Here is a 13,150-nt window from a genome sequence, read left to right on the forward strand (position 1 = left end):
AAAAACACTAGTCTGGGAGAGGAAGATTTTAAGCTTAAAACTGTAATTACACAGTTAAGGACTGGGGAGGGAGACAAAACTTCCACAGCCTCCTTGAAACTATGCTGGTGAATGATCTCACTGTTTGGGGTCCTAACCCTAAAATATTTGCCCTATTCTGATGGACAGAAGTAGTGGTAGAGACCAGCTGGTAATCAGAAGAGGCAAAAGGAACTCAAACCAGTTACCTTCAAACTGAGCACAGGTGAGAGACAGCCCTGCACCGTGGAGTCCTAAGAATCTATTTACCACCCTGTAAGCTCCAGGCCTCCCGTTCCTGTACTCCTTGCCATCAGGTCCCACCCAGACCCTTGTCAGCCCCTCGTGTAGCCAGGCCAGGGACATCTGAGAAAATGAAACAGCACCACACCTGTGACTGTATTTGGCCCCCACTCTTCTGGTCTTTAGAAAACGTTAGCAATCCCCAAATGGCTCAAACAACAAAAGGATGGACATAAGAAACCCTTACCGAGAACTTTCTGCCTTGACCCAACCCCTCTCTGGTTTCCTATCACGGCGCTTGGCATCTTCATGTCATTCTACACACGCTACTTTACACGTACACATGCACCAGTGAAATTACTGGGCAGGACCAGCTCAGAAAAGGCTGGTGCAGAACTTGATGTCATTTTCAGGCCAAGGAAAATTATTGCAGAGAGCATGGCCCCATCAGAACTGGAAGATTTGTCCTTGTGTATCTCTTTGCAGCAAGTAGCTCTCTGGGTCTTATGGAAATTGCTGCCTGGGAATGCCAGAAACAAGGTGAGTTCTCCATGAATGTACCCGGCCACCTAGGACAGATAGACTGGTCTTCTCAGGAGCCTCCTATCTCCTTAGATGCCTGTGCCATGCAGTCACAGAAGCTCTCACCCATCATTTTATGCAAAATTCCATATAACACTCATTTCCATAAACCAGTCTAGAAAAAGTATCCTAGAGGTGACACCACCTTTTCAGAGCCATAATATGTGGGTTAAAAAAAGATGTCAGAGATTTAGTGTAAATGCATAGGGCTTGTCAGAGCTGTCAATTCTGTTGATAAGCTGTCATTAACATGTAGTGTTTGCATGTGACTCCTAGCATGAGGAGTGCTGAGCAAAGACCAAGATGCCACACCTGTGTGGGCAGAGTCATAGATAGAGGGTAGCCCAGAGCTCTGCTCGTGCCTCTGATGCCAAGCCCTTCCTGTGGGGTTCCCTTTCTTCTCACGTGAGGCAGGGTTTGTTCAGTGTATCCTGTGCCCGTCTGTCTCTGGTGTTTTTGTGTCTCTGAGTCTAGGGAACTGCTTATGCCCATTACTGGGAAAGCCACATTGCTGGGCTGTGATGGTGCAGTCCTCGACACCTACTGCCCAGAAACTCAAGTTTAGGATACCTCGGGAGGAGGGATTTTGATTTCCATAGAACATCATCTGTCTTTCCATGCCCTCCATTGTTTTTCAGTTTCCTCTTCAATAGATTTTCTTTTTTCACAAATGATCTGAAAGGAATTTGACTTTGAGAGTGTCCAGAAAATCTCTTTAATAACCAGTGATGTCTAGTGTAGATCATAAAACCAGGACTGGAATCCCTTAAGCAGAGGAAATTCCATTTTGAATTAAATACCGAAAGAGGTGCTCTCAGAACCCACAAAAGATTAACCCCAGTCCTACAAGGAAGCTGAAAGGAGGAAAGAGTAGAGCCATAGGAAGCTCCCTGGAAAGGGAACTTCTGACAAAGAAGGATTAGATGAGAACAAGAAGAAAGACAGTCTGTGTGGATAGTTCAGGGCCAGGAAGGAGGCAGGACACTGAGCACCTCTTTTCCTGGCCTACTTTTTTTTTTTTTTTTTTTTTTTGGTACCAGGGATTGAACTCAGGCACTCGGGCACTCGACCACTGAGCCACATCCCCAGTCCTATTTTGTATTTTATTTAGAGACACAGTCTCACTGAGTTGCTTAGCATCCCGCTTTTGCTGAGCTGGCTTTGAACTCTCGATCCTCCTGTCTTAGCCTCCTGAGCTGCTGCGATTACAGGTGTGGGCCACCACGCCCGGCTCCTAGCCTGCTTCTTTAAGGGGCAGCCTGTCATCCCTTGCCTAGGGCTGTCATAGAAAACTGTGTCCTATGAGCCCATGGACTTGTCTTTGCAGCTCATGCTGCTCAGCTCTGTGCTCACTTCTGTCGAGACAGAGATATTTGGGTGTCAAAATCAAGTACCTTCTACTCCAAACTGCACAGCTCACACAAACCAGCACTGCCCACCCACCCAGCAGCCCCTGCAGCACTGGATCAAGTTGTGGATTTCTTGCACCTGCTGCTCTCCTGACTGCAAAGACAGTCATTCTCATTCCTCAGCCTGTTTTGAAAATAAAACCACACAAGTCATTCTTCCAATTGATCAGGAATGGTGGTCAGATTGATTAGGGGAGGAGGAAAGAAAAAGGAGAAGGTTTGTGGGTACCTGTTTTAAATGGAATATATTCTCATTCAAATCTAAAAAGGAAAAGGAACACAATTGGCCATAGTCCGATGCCTGCCTGAAAAGCCTCTGCCATCTAGTGGCCAAAGGCTCCAAACAAAAAGTTTGCACAAAAGTTGACCCAATGTTTAGGTTTGGGACACTGAACTAAGACCACTCTCTGGGATCATCGGTAACCATCAGCTTTAAGTCCTGGGAATCTCTCCAAATGGGCTAGATGTTCACAAAACTCCAGAGATGTCACCTGGGAACTTGGGCAGGAGAGACTCAGGATAAGTCCTGTGCTGGGCAGACACAGAGCCTGGATAAGACCCAGCATTTCCACACATACTGACCAGCCCTGGGCCTGGGGCCTCCAACATCATCTCCTAGCCATCATCTCCAACATCATCTCCAGATGCAGCCACACCTTCCACACCTCCAGGAGTCACTAACACACATCTCACTCCCATCAGTGGCTTTCACTACTCAGTCCCTTACTCTGTCGTCTGTACACCCCCAGTCTAGAGGCTATCCAAGCTGCCCAATAGTAGGCAAAATTTCAAAAGCTCTTGGCAGAGATGTGGTTGCCAGATGCTAAGAAAACAGAGACTCAATATAAGCCACCTGAGCCTACCCACCCACAACTGATGTGTCCAGCATTTGACTAGGATCTATTAGGACCAGGTGCTTGGCTTCCAGAAAGAATCCATTTATAGGAAATTGTACAGGTGGTTTTCAAAAGCCGAACCAGAGCAACCACAATGAGAGGTTTGAGCAGAGGGAGGCCATGCCCACCAAGTGAAGGCTGGGCATCCTGAGGGCTGTGGGAAAGCAGGCCAGGCTCTTCACTTCAGGTAGGGAACAGCATCTGTGCCAGCCACTTGAGAAGGTTCTGGAGAGAAGACATTTCCAGTAAAACATGGGGCAGTCATAAATGAATGTCCAAAACTGAGATTGTGCTCTGAGTAGACTCCAGCCAAGTGAGGGAAGAAGAAGGACAACATGAGGTAACTGGAGGTGAAGGGGGCCTCTTGGAGGCGTCTCACTCATGTCAAATCATGACATTCTTGATCAATGGAAAGACTAGTGCTGAGTGTTTGTGTTCCCCCAGATTCTTATGTTGAATCCCTGGCCCCCCAGGTGATGGCATTCAGAGGTGGGAACTTCTGGAGGTAGTGAGCATAAGACAAGGTCATGGGGATGAGGCTGCCATAATGGGATTAGCGTCTTTATGAAAAGAGGAAGAGACCAGAGGGCTCCCTCTCTCTCCCCACCATGTGAGAACACAGCAAGAGGATGGCTATCTATGAACCAAGAAGCAACCCTTGCTAGACACTGAATCTGTCAATATCTGGATAGTGAATGTTACAGCCTTCAGAACCATGAAAAAAAAAATATCTGTTATTTAAGTTACCCAGTCTATGGTATTTTGTTATAGTGATTCAAGTTAATTAAGACAGTTGCTGACTTACAGCAAAGGGTACATGGGGACAGAAAGGTAATTAAAGGCCTAGTTTGTAATGACTAGAGATATCTCAAACAATTACATAAGAAAGTTTCAATTAGCTATATGGAGGTGTTCTCTCCTGATTCCATACTAGTTTTAAAATGATTCTCGAAATGTCTCCTTAAAAAATACCAACTTGTTTCAATAACCTATTACCAACGAATTCTTACCAGAACTTCTCAGTCAGAAACTCTTAAATTCCTTCAACAATATATTTGTTCCTTTTTAGTCCATCCTGAAACTGAATTTAGTCCCTATGAAATCCCATAGACCACACCCTTTCCTCCACTTTCACCTCCTTCTCTTCCACTTAATCCAAAGAACTGAAAAGAAAAAGAATAGTAAATTAATAGGAAAATCAATACATTTTGGCAAATGTCATTGTGCTTAAGAAGGATAGCTCTTTTAAACTCCTCAATACTCTCATTCAAGTACAAAAAAAAAACAATTAAAAAACCCCTCACAAGTGGATTCTCTTCTATTGCTTGCTTCCCTTCCCTACCCCTCAGTTCTAGTAATTGTAAGTTTTTGGGAGGCAGATCTATGTCCTCTTACTTTCATAGCACATTGGCTCAAGCCTCAATGAAAGGCTGGGGATATAGCTCAGTTGGTAGAGTGCTTGTCTTGCATGCACTAAAGCCCTAGGTTCAATCCCCAGCACACCCCACATACACACAAAAAAAAAACCTCAATGAAGAGGTAACCTAGCATACTTACTGTAAGCATTATTGTTTGTTTTGTTTTTCTACCACTACAACCAGTCTTCTAAGGTCTCTAGTTCTGGTTTTCCTTTGTATTAAAAGGGCTAACCCTGAGAATTTTTAACAATTTGTTTGGTACTTCAGGCTGTCCTTCTTTAATCAGTACCCCCTCCCTCCTGCAAGTGCCTGAATTTGGGAACTTTGATTGTTCTTGCAAAGTCCTCCGTACACAGCTACTGCAAAAGACTGGCGGGTGCAGGCTGATATTTGTCTGTCTCTCTGGGGTGGCAGAAAGGTAGAAAGCAAGGGGGTTTCCTACTGAAAATGTGGAAGGCCCTCTGGAATTTCTTGGATGTTAAAATACGCTCAGTATTTGGAGAAGAATAATTCTTTACAGAGTAGGAAGGAACCAGACTACCCTCAAACCCTGAAAAGGCCTCCCCAACCCTCTCTGTCAAAATTCTCTTCTTTCCTTGGGAGGACTGTGTGGTGGAGCCTGGTGAAGGGTGAAGAAACCTTGGGGCAGCACGAAGAGATTGAAGGGAGCAGGATGAGATTTCTGAGAGAGTAGAGTTGAGCATTTACCCCGGGTGGGTGCCAGAGGTCTCCACTAGGGTCACAGGCCCACAAACCTGGAGGACAGAGGGCAGGGCCATGGTCAAGAGTACTGAATACATCAGAACAACCAGCTCAGGTCCTGTTGCAGGGAAGGGTCAAGACAAGTTATTGAAATAGATCATGATTCCGGGTGATGGGGACACAGAGAAGCTAGTAAGTAAAATAGGAGGCAGCCTCAAATAATTTCTGAAGCTTAAGACTAAACCTAATTCCAAACAGGACTATTTCACATGTTAGGAGGGAACCAATGTGAGAATTAGCTTGCTTTTTTAAAAGAGAGTTTGATGGAAACAGAGAGGGGAAGGGACAGTCAGTGTCACAAGTTGGGAGTTCCTAGCTGTGCTTGCCTAGTAAGTACTAAGGAAAAGATCTCTTTATACCTTAATAATCTCTGAAAGATCCCTGTACCTGATACAGTAAATGAATCATAAAGATCTTCTTATGTCATTAAGAAAATAATAAGTGGCTTTTAAAAAATAAATAAGTTTGAGGGCTGGGGTTGTGGTTCAGCGGTAGAGCACTTGCCTAGCACACGGGAGGTACTGGGTGTGATTTTCAGCACAACATAAAAATAAATAAATAAAATAAAGGTATTGTGTCCATCTACAACTAAAAATATGTTTTCTTAAAAAGTAAATAAGTTTGAAATATGCTTGGAAAGATTTCCATTAATATATTTAAGCTTAAAAATATTTTTGGGGGGTGGCTGGGGTTGTGGCTCAGCAGTAGAGTGCTCATCTAGCACATGTGAGGCCCTGGGTTTGATCCTCAGCACCACATAAAAATGAAATAAATAAAATTTATTTAAAAAAGAAAATACTATATCTTTAAAAAAAAATTGGGGGCTTTTTCCAGAGTGGGGTTTGGCAGCAGGGAAGCCTATGTTTTTTTGAAAATTTATTTATGAGGGCTGTCTTGTTCTTCAGCAATTGTAGAGAAACTAGGTATCAAGTCCACAGCACTGCATTGCCCATGAGTCTGACATGTCCAGGAACTTCATCTTCACAGGTAGGCAGAATATGTTGAACCATAGTGAAATTGTCCCAAATCTGACCCATTTACTAAGGGATAGAAGAACTGATTCTCTCAAAATAAGATTTGGCGTCTCTGCTAAAATCTATCAACAAAGGGGCTAAGGCACTCATGTGCAGCTCTGTGAATTTCCAAGTGCCTTTCAGAGAAGCCCTCAGGTGATATGCCCTGGAGGCTCTTGAGGTTGGCAAGGTTGCAAGGGGGGCATGATTTAGATGAAGGGCTACTTCTAGAAGCAAATCTGAATCCAGACCAAGAGGAAAGTTGCCATTCATTCAGGAGTTAATCAGGCAAGAATGTGGTGTCTAACCAAGGCTCCAAGACTGAGGGAGGGATATGTAGCAAAGACTAGAAGGATAGCAGAGACTGCAGAAGTGTGCTTAATTCTGAGAAGACGACTTTCTGGCCAGAGCTACATTTAAAAGGGTGTGTGTGTGTGTGTGTGTGTGTGTGTGCATCCCCGGCCATTGGGAATGTATCTCACATATTCCTTCCTCCTGTGCCTACCAGTTACTCCTGTTATCCATCTCAGCTTAGATGCAATTTACTTGCAAAGACTTCCCTGAGCCTGAGGAATTTAGTCTTCATTGGGAGAGAGCTGGCATCCAATCAAGACTCCTAAGCAGGGACATTTCATAATGAGGTTTGCATATTGGCTCCATTACCATGGCTATGGTGCAATGATAGACTAGAAGGGCTCAGAATGGAGGCTGCAGTAAACAGTGCAGAATCTGGCCATCACCCTGACTCTCCCTTGCTCTGTTCCTCATTAAATCAGTAACCAAGTTCCACTAATTCTATATCTTAAATATTTCTCAAAGGCATCCATCTAACTTCCTCTCTTCTTGGACAATACACTCTCCTGGTCCTTCCGAATCACTGTGCCAGCCTCCTAATCCATCTCCCACCAAGAACTTATTTTTGCTGCCCTCTGATACCTCTTCACCTGACCTCTGGAAAGCTCTCTAAAACACAAATCTATTTGCATTATCCACTTGAAATTCTAACTGTTTTCTCATTCTTACCATAACACCTGGAAGGTTTGGCAGGTCCTAAAAAAATTGACAATACCTGGCCTCTCCTTATCATACTTAAAGGGACATTGTGGTACACTGCCCCCACCTTATCCTTTATAACAAGGACACACATTCTTGCAGCTGTGCAAGTATGGACACTAACAGGTCATAACTGAGCCTCTCTCCAGTAATTACCCCCAGCCAAAGGAAACTCTCAATACTACATGCCTTCCCTCCTTGGGAGTAGTGCTCATCCAATGACTGCTTGGTGTGGGAATGCCAAGGGCATAGCTGTTGGGCCCGTCTAGTTGCAGAACTCCAAGTGCCATCAGTTGGGGCCTGTGTTCCGAGCATTTCAGTTCAACTTTTCTTCTGCCCATTCTGCTTCTTTTACTTCCTCATAGGTATAGGTATTGTTTCAGACATACATCTTACATATAAATTCATCTGAGTTTGTTTCCTGGGAAGCCTAAACTCCTATACTGTCCCAGTCCTGTACTAACTTCATATACAATTTTTATCAGTTCCTCAATCTGCTAAGCTCTCTGGCTTATGGGTCTTTGCATGGGCTGCTGCTTCTCTGCCTACAGCATTTCCCACTTCTCCTCACTGTCTATACTATAGTACTAATTCCTTTTCATCCTTCAAATCTCAGCTAAGATGCACTTCATTTGAGAATTTATCTCTGATTTCCTGAGCTCAGGTACTCACCTTCATTCTGTCATGGCACTTAGTACAACCCCTGTGACTTCTTCTTTTTTTGAATTTTTTTATACCTTTATTTGATTAATTTACTTGTATGTGGTGCTGAGGACCCAGTGCCTCACATGTGCCAGACAAGTGCTCTACCACTGAGCTACAACCCCAGCCCCTGTGACTTCTTAATGCTGATTATAATTATGTATATATATAATTGTCTCCCTACTAGCCTACATCCTTTGTGAGGACAAGAAATCTATCTACTGTGTCTTCATTGTAACCTTAGGGCAGAGTCCAGTATCTGGAACACAATAGGTTCCCTGAAATATTATTTGTCAAATGAATAAAAAGTAGGAAACAAAGAAGCCCTAAGTAATGAATTTGTAGTAGAATAAAAGAGAAGGGGGCATATTTTATATGTATTTAGGTGGCAAAATTAATGCATTGATGACTGATTAACTGAACAAACATAGAAACAAAAGACAGGAAGAATCTAGAATAATACCTGCATTTTTGTCTTTGTAAGCAGGTAAAAGATGATGCTGAAAAAAAATCATTTAGAAGGAAGTTTGAGTAGAGAGAAAAATGATAACAGGAAAGTCTGTGATGTCTATTCCACATCCAAATATGAATGTCCAGCAGGCAGGTGGAAAGTGGGTTTGGACCTCAAGACCTGCGTAGACCTGCAATTGGAAATCATCAGTGTATATCTCCCAGGAATTCCCTTATCAAGTTATATCTGGCCAAGAACACCCTGCACACCCCAGTGGAACTTCTATATTTTGTCTCCACACTGCCTCCTTTTACAACTCACTCATTGCTTATATCAGTTGACTTCGTTTTCCAAAACAAAGTTCCATAGGCTGAGTGACTTAAACAAGAGACATTTATTTTCTCACAATTGTAGATTGCAAGCCCCAGATCAAAATGTCAGCAGATGTGGTTTCCTTTGAGGCCTCTTTCCTTAGCTTGTAGGTGGCTGCTTCCTCACTGTGTCCTCTTGTGGTCTTTTCTATGTGCATGTACCTCTCCTATGCCTCCAGATTTCCTCTTTTGTTACAGAGACCTTAGTCACATTGGTTTAAGATCCACACTAAGTACCTCATTTTTACTTAATTACCTCTTTAAAGGCTCTGCCTCAAAATACATTCAGATTCTGGATTACGGGGACTAGGGCTCCACCATAGGAATTGGGGTGGGGACACAGCTCAGCCCTTTACAGTGTAATGTTTCTTCTCTTCCTCTTTTCACACCCAAAGGCTACAAGCCCACACCTCTCCACCAGAGTGTCAATGTCCAGATTGTCTTTCCCTCAAATTGCCAAGATTCCAATTTCAACATGCATGGAAACAGAGGAGAGAGGGGGTATTCTGCCTAGAGTGGGGTTAGAGGAAGATCTGAAGAATGAGTAAGAATTCACTAATTACAAAGGGAGAGATGTTCTAGGTTGTAGAAATATTATTTGTCAAATGAATAAAAAGAATCTAGAATAATACCTGCATTTTTGTCTTTGTAAGCAGGTAAAAGATGATGCTGACCTCTGGAAAGCTCTCTAAAACACAAATCTATTTGCATTATCCACTTGAAATTCTAATTGTTTTCTCATTCTTAACATAACACCTGGAAGGTTTGGCAGGTCCTAAAAAAATTGACAATACCTGGCCTCTCCTTATCATACTTCCATAAGCAAAGATATCAAATATTAAAAAAAAATCTCATGCGAGTTTGGGGACAATTAGATGTGGCTTTTGTGGAGGAGGAATGGTATGAGTTGTAGGAAGGTTAGCAGAGGTCACACTGTACAGAGTTTTCATTAAAACCAGTCAGTTCTGTATCTAGAGATGAACACAGGAAATTAGAAGCTGCTATAACCACTCATGCAGGAAAGAATGCCATTACTTGTAAAAGGTTGAAAGATTTGAGGATGGCATGAAAGCCAATAGCTATGAAGTGGGGTAGGAGTGGCAATAAAAGATAAGGGACAAACTTGGGGGAAAGGGGATAAGAGAACAGAAGAAAAGGAGGAGACATGCTGTGCATATATCAATGATGAAGGCTGTTGTTCCAGAGGGGATTCTGTTGGGGTGGCCTCTGACTCCTTGACAAGGCAGAATTGCCTTCCTCAAGCCTGATCAGCATCTCCTATGTGGAGGATAAGTCAAGTGGTCAGTTAATATGGGGATTGTTATGGTTTGGATGTGAGATGTTCCCCAAATGCTCATCTGTGAGACAATGCAAGAGGATTCAGAGGGGAAATGATTGGGTTTGAGCACCTTAACCTAATCAGTGAATTAATTGCCTGATGGAATTAATTAATTGGTAATTGAAGGGAGGATTGGGTGTGGCTGGAGGAGGTGGGGCATTAGAAGTGCTCGCTGCTTTTTGACCATCCTGTGAGCTGCTTCCCTCTGCCACATTCTTCTGCTATGATGTTCAGCCTGACCTTGAGCCCTGAGGAATGTCTATGTCTGTGGATTGAGACCTCTGAACCGTGACCCTCAAATAAACTTTTCCGCCTCTAAAGTTGTTCTGGTTGGGTCTTTTAGTCAGCAAAAAAAGCTGACCAAAACAGGAATGCAGTAGAGGAAGGAGCCGCCACCAGCGGGGGGTGGGGGGGTGGAGAGAGAGGCAAAGAATCCCAGGATGAACTTGAGGTCTGGATAAGATCAACATTGGTGGGGGGGAGGTTGTAACTGGGAGGGTCACTTACAGAAGATAGTTCAGGGCAGAGCTTGCAGATCAAGAACTAGTGAATCCAGCTGGATGCTGTGGTGCATGCCTGTAATCTCAGAGGCTCAGGAGGCTGAGGCAGGAGAATTGCGAGTTCAAAGCCAGCCTCAGCAATTTATCGAGACCCTATCTCAAAATAAAAAATAATAAGGGCTGGAGATGTGGCTCAGTGGTTAAGTGCCCCTGGGTTCAATCACTACTCTGAGGAAATAGGTGGGTATCACCAGACAAAAGTTCCCCCTCTCAGGATACTGAGATAAGAGAACAAAAGGATCAGATACTTTCAGAGGAGAAAAGATGGAGGGAAGCGTCACACGTTGACCACTGTGCTCACTAGTGAGCTCAGAGCAGTGATTAAAGAGGTTAAATGTAAGGAAGACAGCAAAGCAAAGTGATTGGTTTCACCCCAACTGCAGCTTAAAGGCAGAAAACCATCTTTTTCTTGCGTACCAACACAGTGTTGTGGGGCAGGTCCCTCAGAAAACACACCCAGTCCCAGTTTTGTCCAAATTGAAGAGTCTTTATTTAGCTGGACAGCTGGCAACTGCTCCCCGCAGGACCCATAACTGTTTCTGCAAGGAACAGCCCCAAGCCTGAGCATTTTAGGATATTTAAAGGCAAAATCTGGGTTGATGTAGCTGTAAGCAAGCAGGTAGAGAAGCTGGATTGGGCAGTAAGCGAGACAATGCGATGGGTACATTGGTATTTCCCACAGGACTTTACAGGTTGGCATAGCAGCAAGCAAGCAGAAGGGAAGTGGGTCAAATGACAGTAGTTGAGTACAAGTTAGAGAATGGCTACTAATGTCCAGTCAATCAATCTCTTACAAGGTACACTGTCCAAGAAAAATGGAAACCAAAGAACTATTTTGTGTTGCCAAGTATGCTATGCTAGGTAAATATTAATGGGTACAGAGGCAGGGCTTTCCCACGGGAGAAGCATTTCTTACATGATATGAAGTCTTAGGGTAAAATGGAGTCTGTCTGCTCATTGTCCATATAGCCTGGCCCATAACAACAGCACCCAATGAGTAGGAATACTCTAAATAAAGATGGTCATGGCTGGCCAGTTTGTGTCAGTCAAAGCTGGGACTATCTCCAAAGTTAGTTTTTTTGTTTGTTTTTTGCTTTTTGAAACCTCTGGTCACAAGAAATGAGGGTTTCCATTCTGTGTCTGTCCCATGGATCATCAGTCCTACGGCTGCCAGTAATGGGATTCGTGCTTCTTTGGGATTACAAAGAGTAAAGCTGTTGCTGGGCCTGGTGGCACACATGTAATCCCAACAGTTTAGGAGGCTGAGGCAGGAGGATTGCAATTTCAAAGCCAGCCTCAACAATTTAGTGAGATCCTGAGAAACTCAATGAGACCTTGTTTCTAAATAAAATATAAAAAAGGGCTTGGATCGTGGCTCAGTGGTTCAGTGCCCCTGGATTCAATTTCTGGTACCAAAAATAAAAAAGCTTTCCAACTAAGACCAGGTATGGTCAGTCAGAGGCCTGATTTGTCCCTGTGAAGCTGGTGACCATAGAGAGAGTGGTGAGGGGCCTGCATCACTAGCAGGGAGACAAGGGAGTCCATCCCAGAATGGGGCCAAGCTCTTTGGAGCCCATGCCAGAGTCATAGGGGCAACAGCAGCCCTGGAACCAACCTGAGGACTTGTGCTGCGACTGAGGATCCTTGGGACATTCCTTCCTCATGGACTGTCTGGTAATTCTTTAGGTTTTATTACTATTGAATGCGTATTTCAATGTAGAAATAATGTAAGCATACTGCAGAAAGCCCAAATGACAGCATCCACCCAAATATTAATTGTGAGACAAGAATTTTGCTCTACTGAATCTTTTTCATCTTAGTTTACAATCTCAATGTTAGGACTTAAGGCATTCATGGTAGAAAATCACCAAAACACTTTTGTATGAGACTATTTAAAATGCCAAGGATGAGAAGTTTTGCAGAGAGAATTCTCACTTGAAGAAGGAGCCTGAGTCAGTTAGGATTTTTTAATAAAGATTTAGCTAAAGAGATCAACTAAAGTTCAACTAGTTTTAGGGACAATTCAAGTTCAAAGAAGGTTCTCAGAAATAGGAGATATTGTTTTTAAGAATGAGGAGCTATTGTTTGGGACTTGACAAAAGGATTGGAGAGAAATGGGAGCTAAGGTCATATTAAAGAGGAATGGGGAGGAACATATACTGGGGACAAGAACTTTCAAGGGCTGCCAATAGAAATTTCTCAGATTTCCAGTGTCTATTGCAGGGACCAAATGCAAAGGTCTTCTGATTATTGGCCAGAAGTCTTTCCATATCTCATAGATACCCCAATCTTCCCCACCTTGGTAGTGATTGATAAAGAACCTTGGGAAGTCC

This window comes from Marmota marmota, unplaced genomic scaffold (assembly GCF_001458135.2).
Source record: "Marmota marmota marmota unplaced genomic scaffold, marMar, whole genome shotgun sequence".
NCBI classification, from domain to species: Eukaryota; Metazoa; Chordata; class Mammalia; order Rodentia; family Sciuridae; genus Marmota; species Marmota marmota.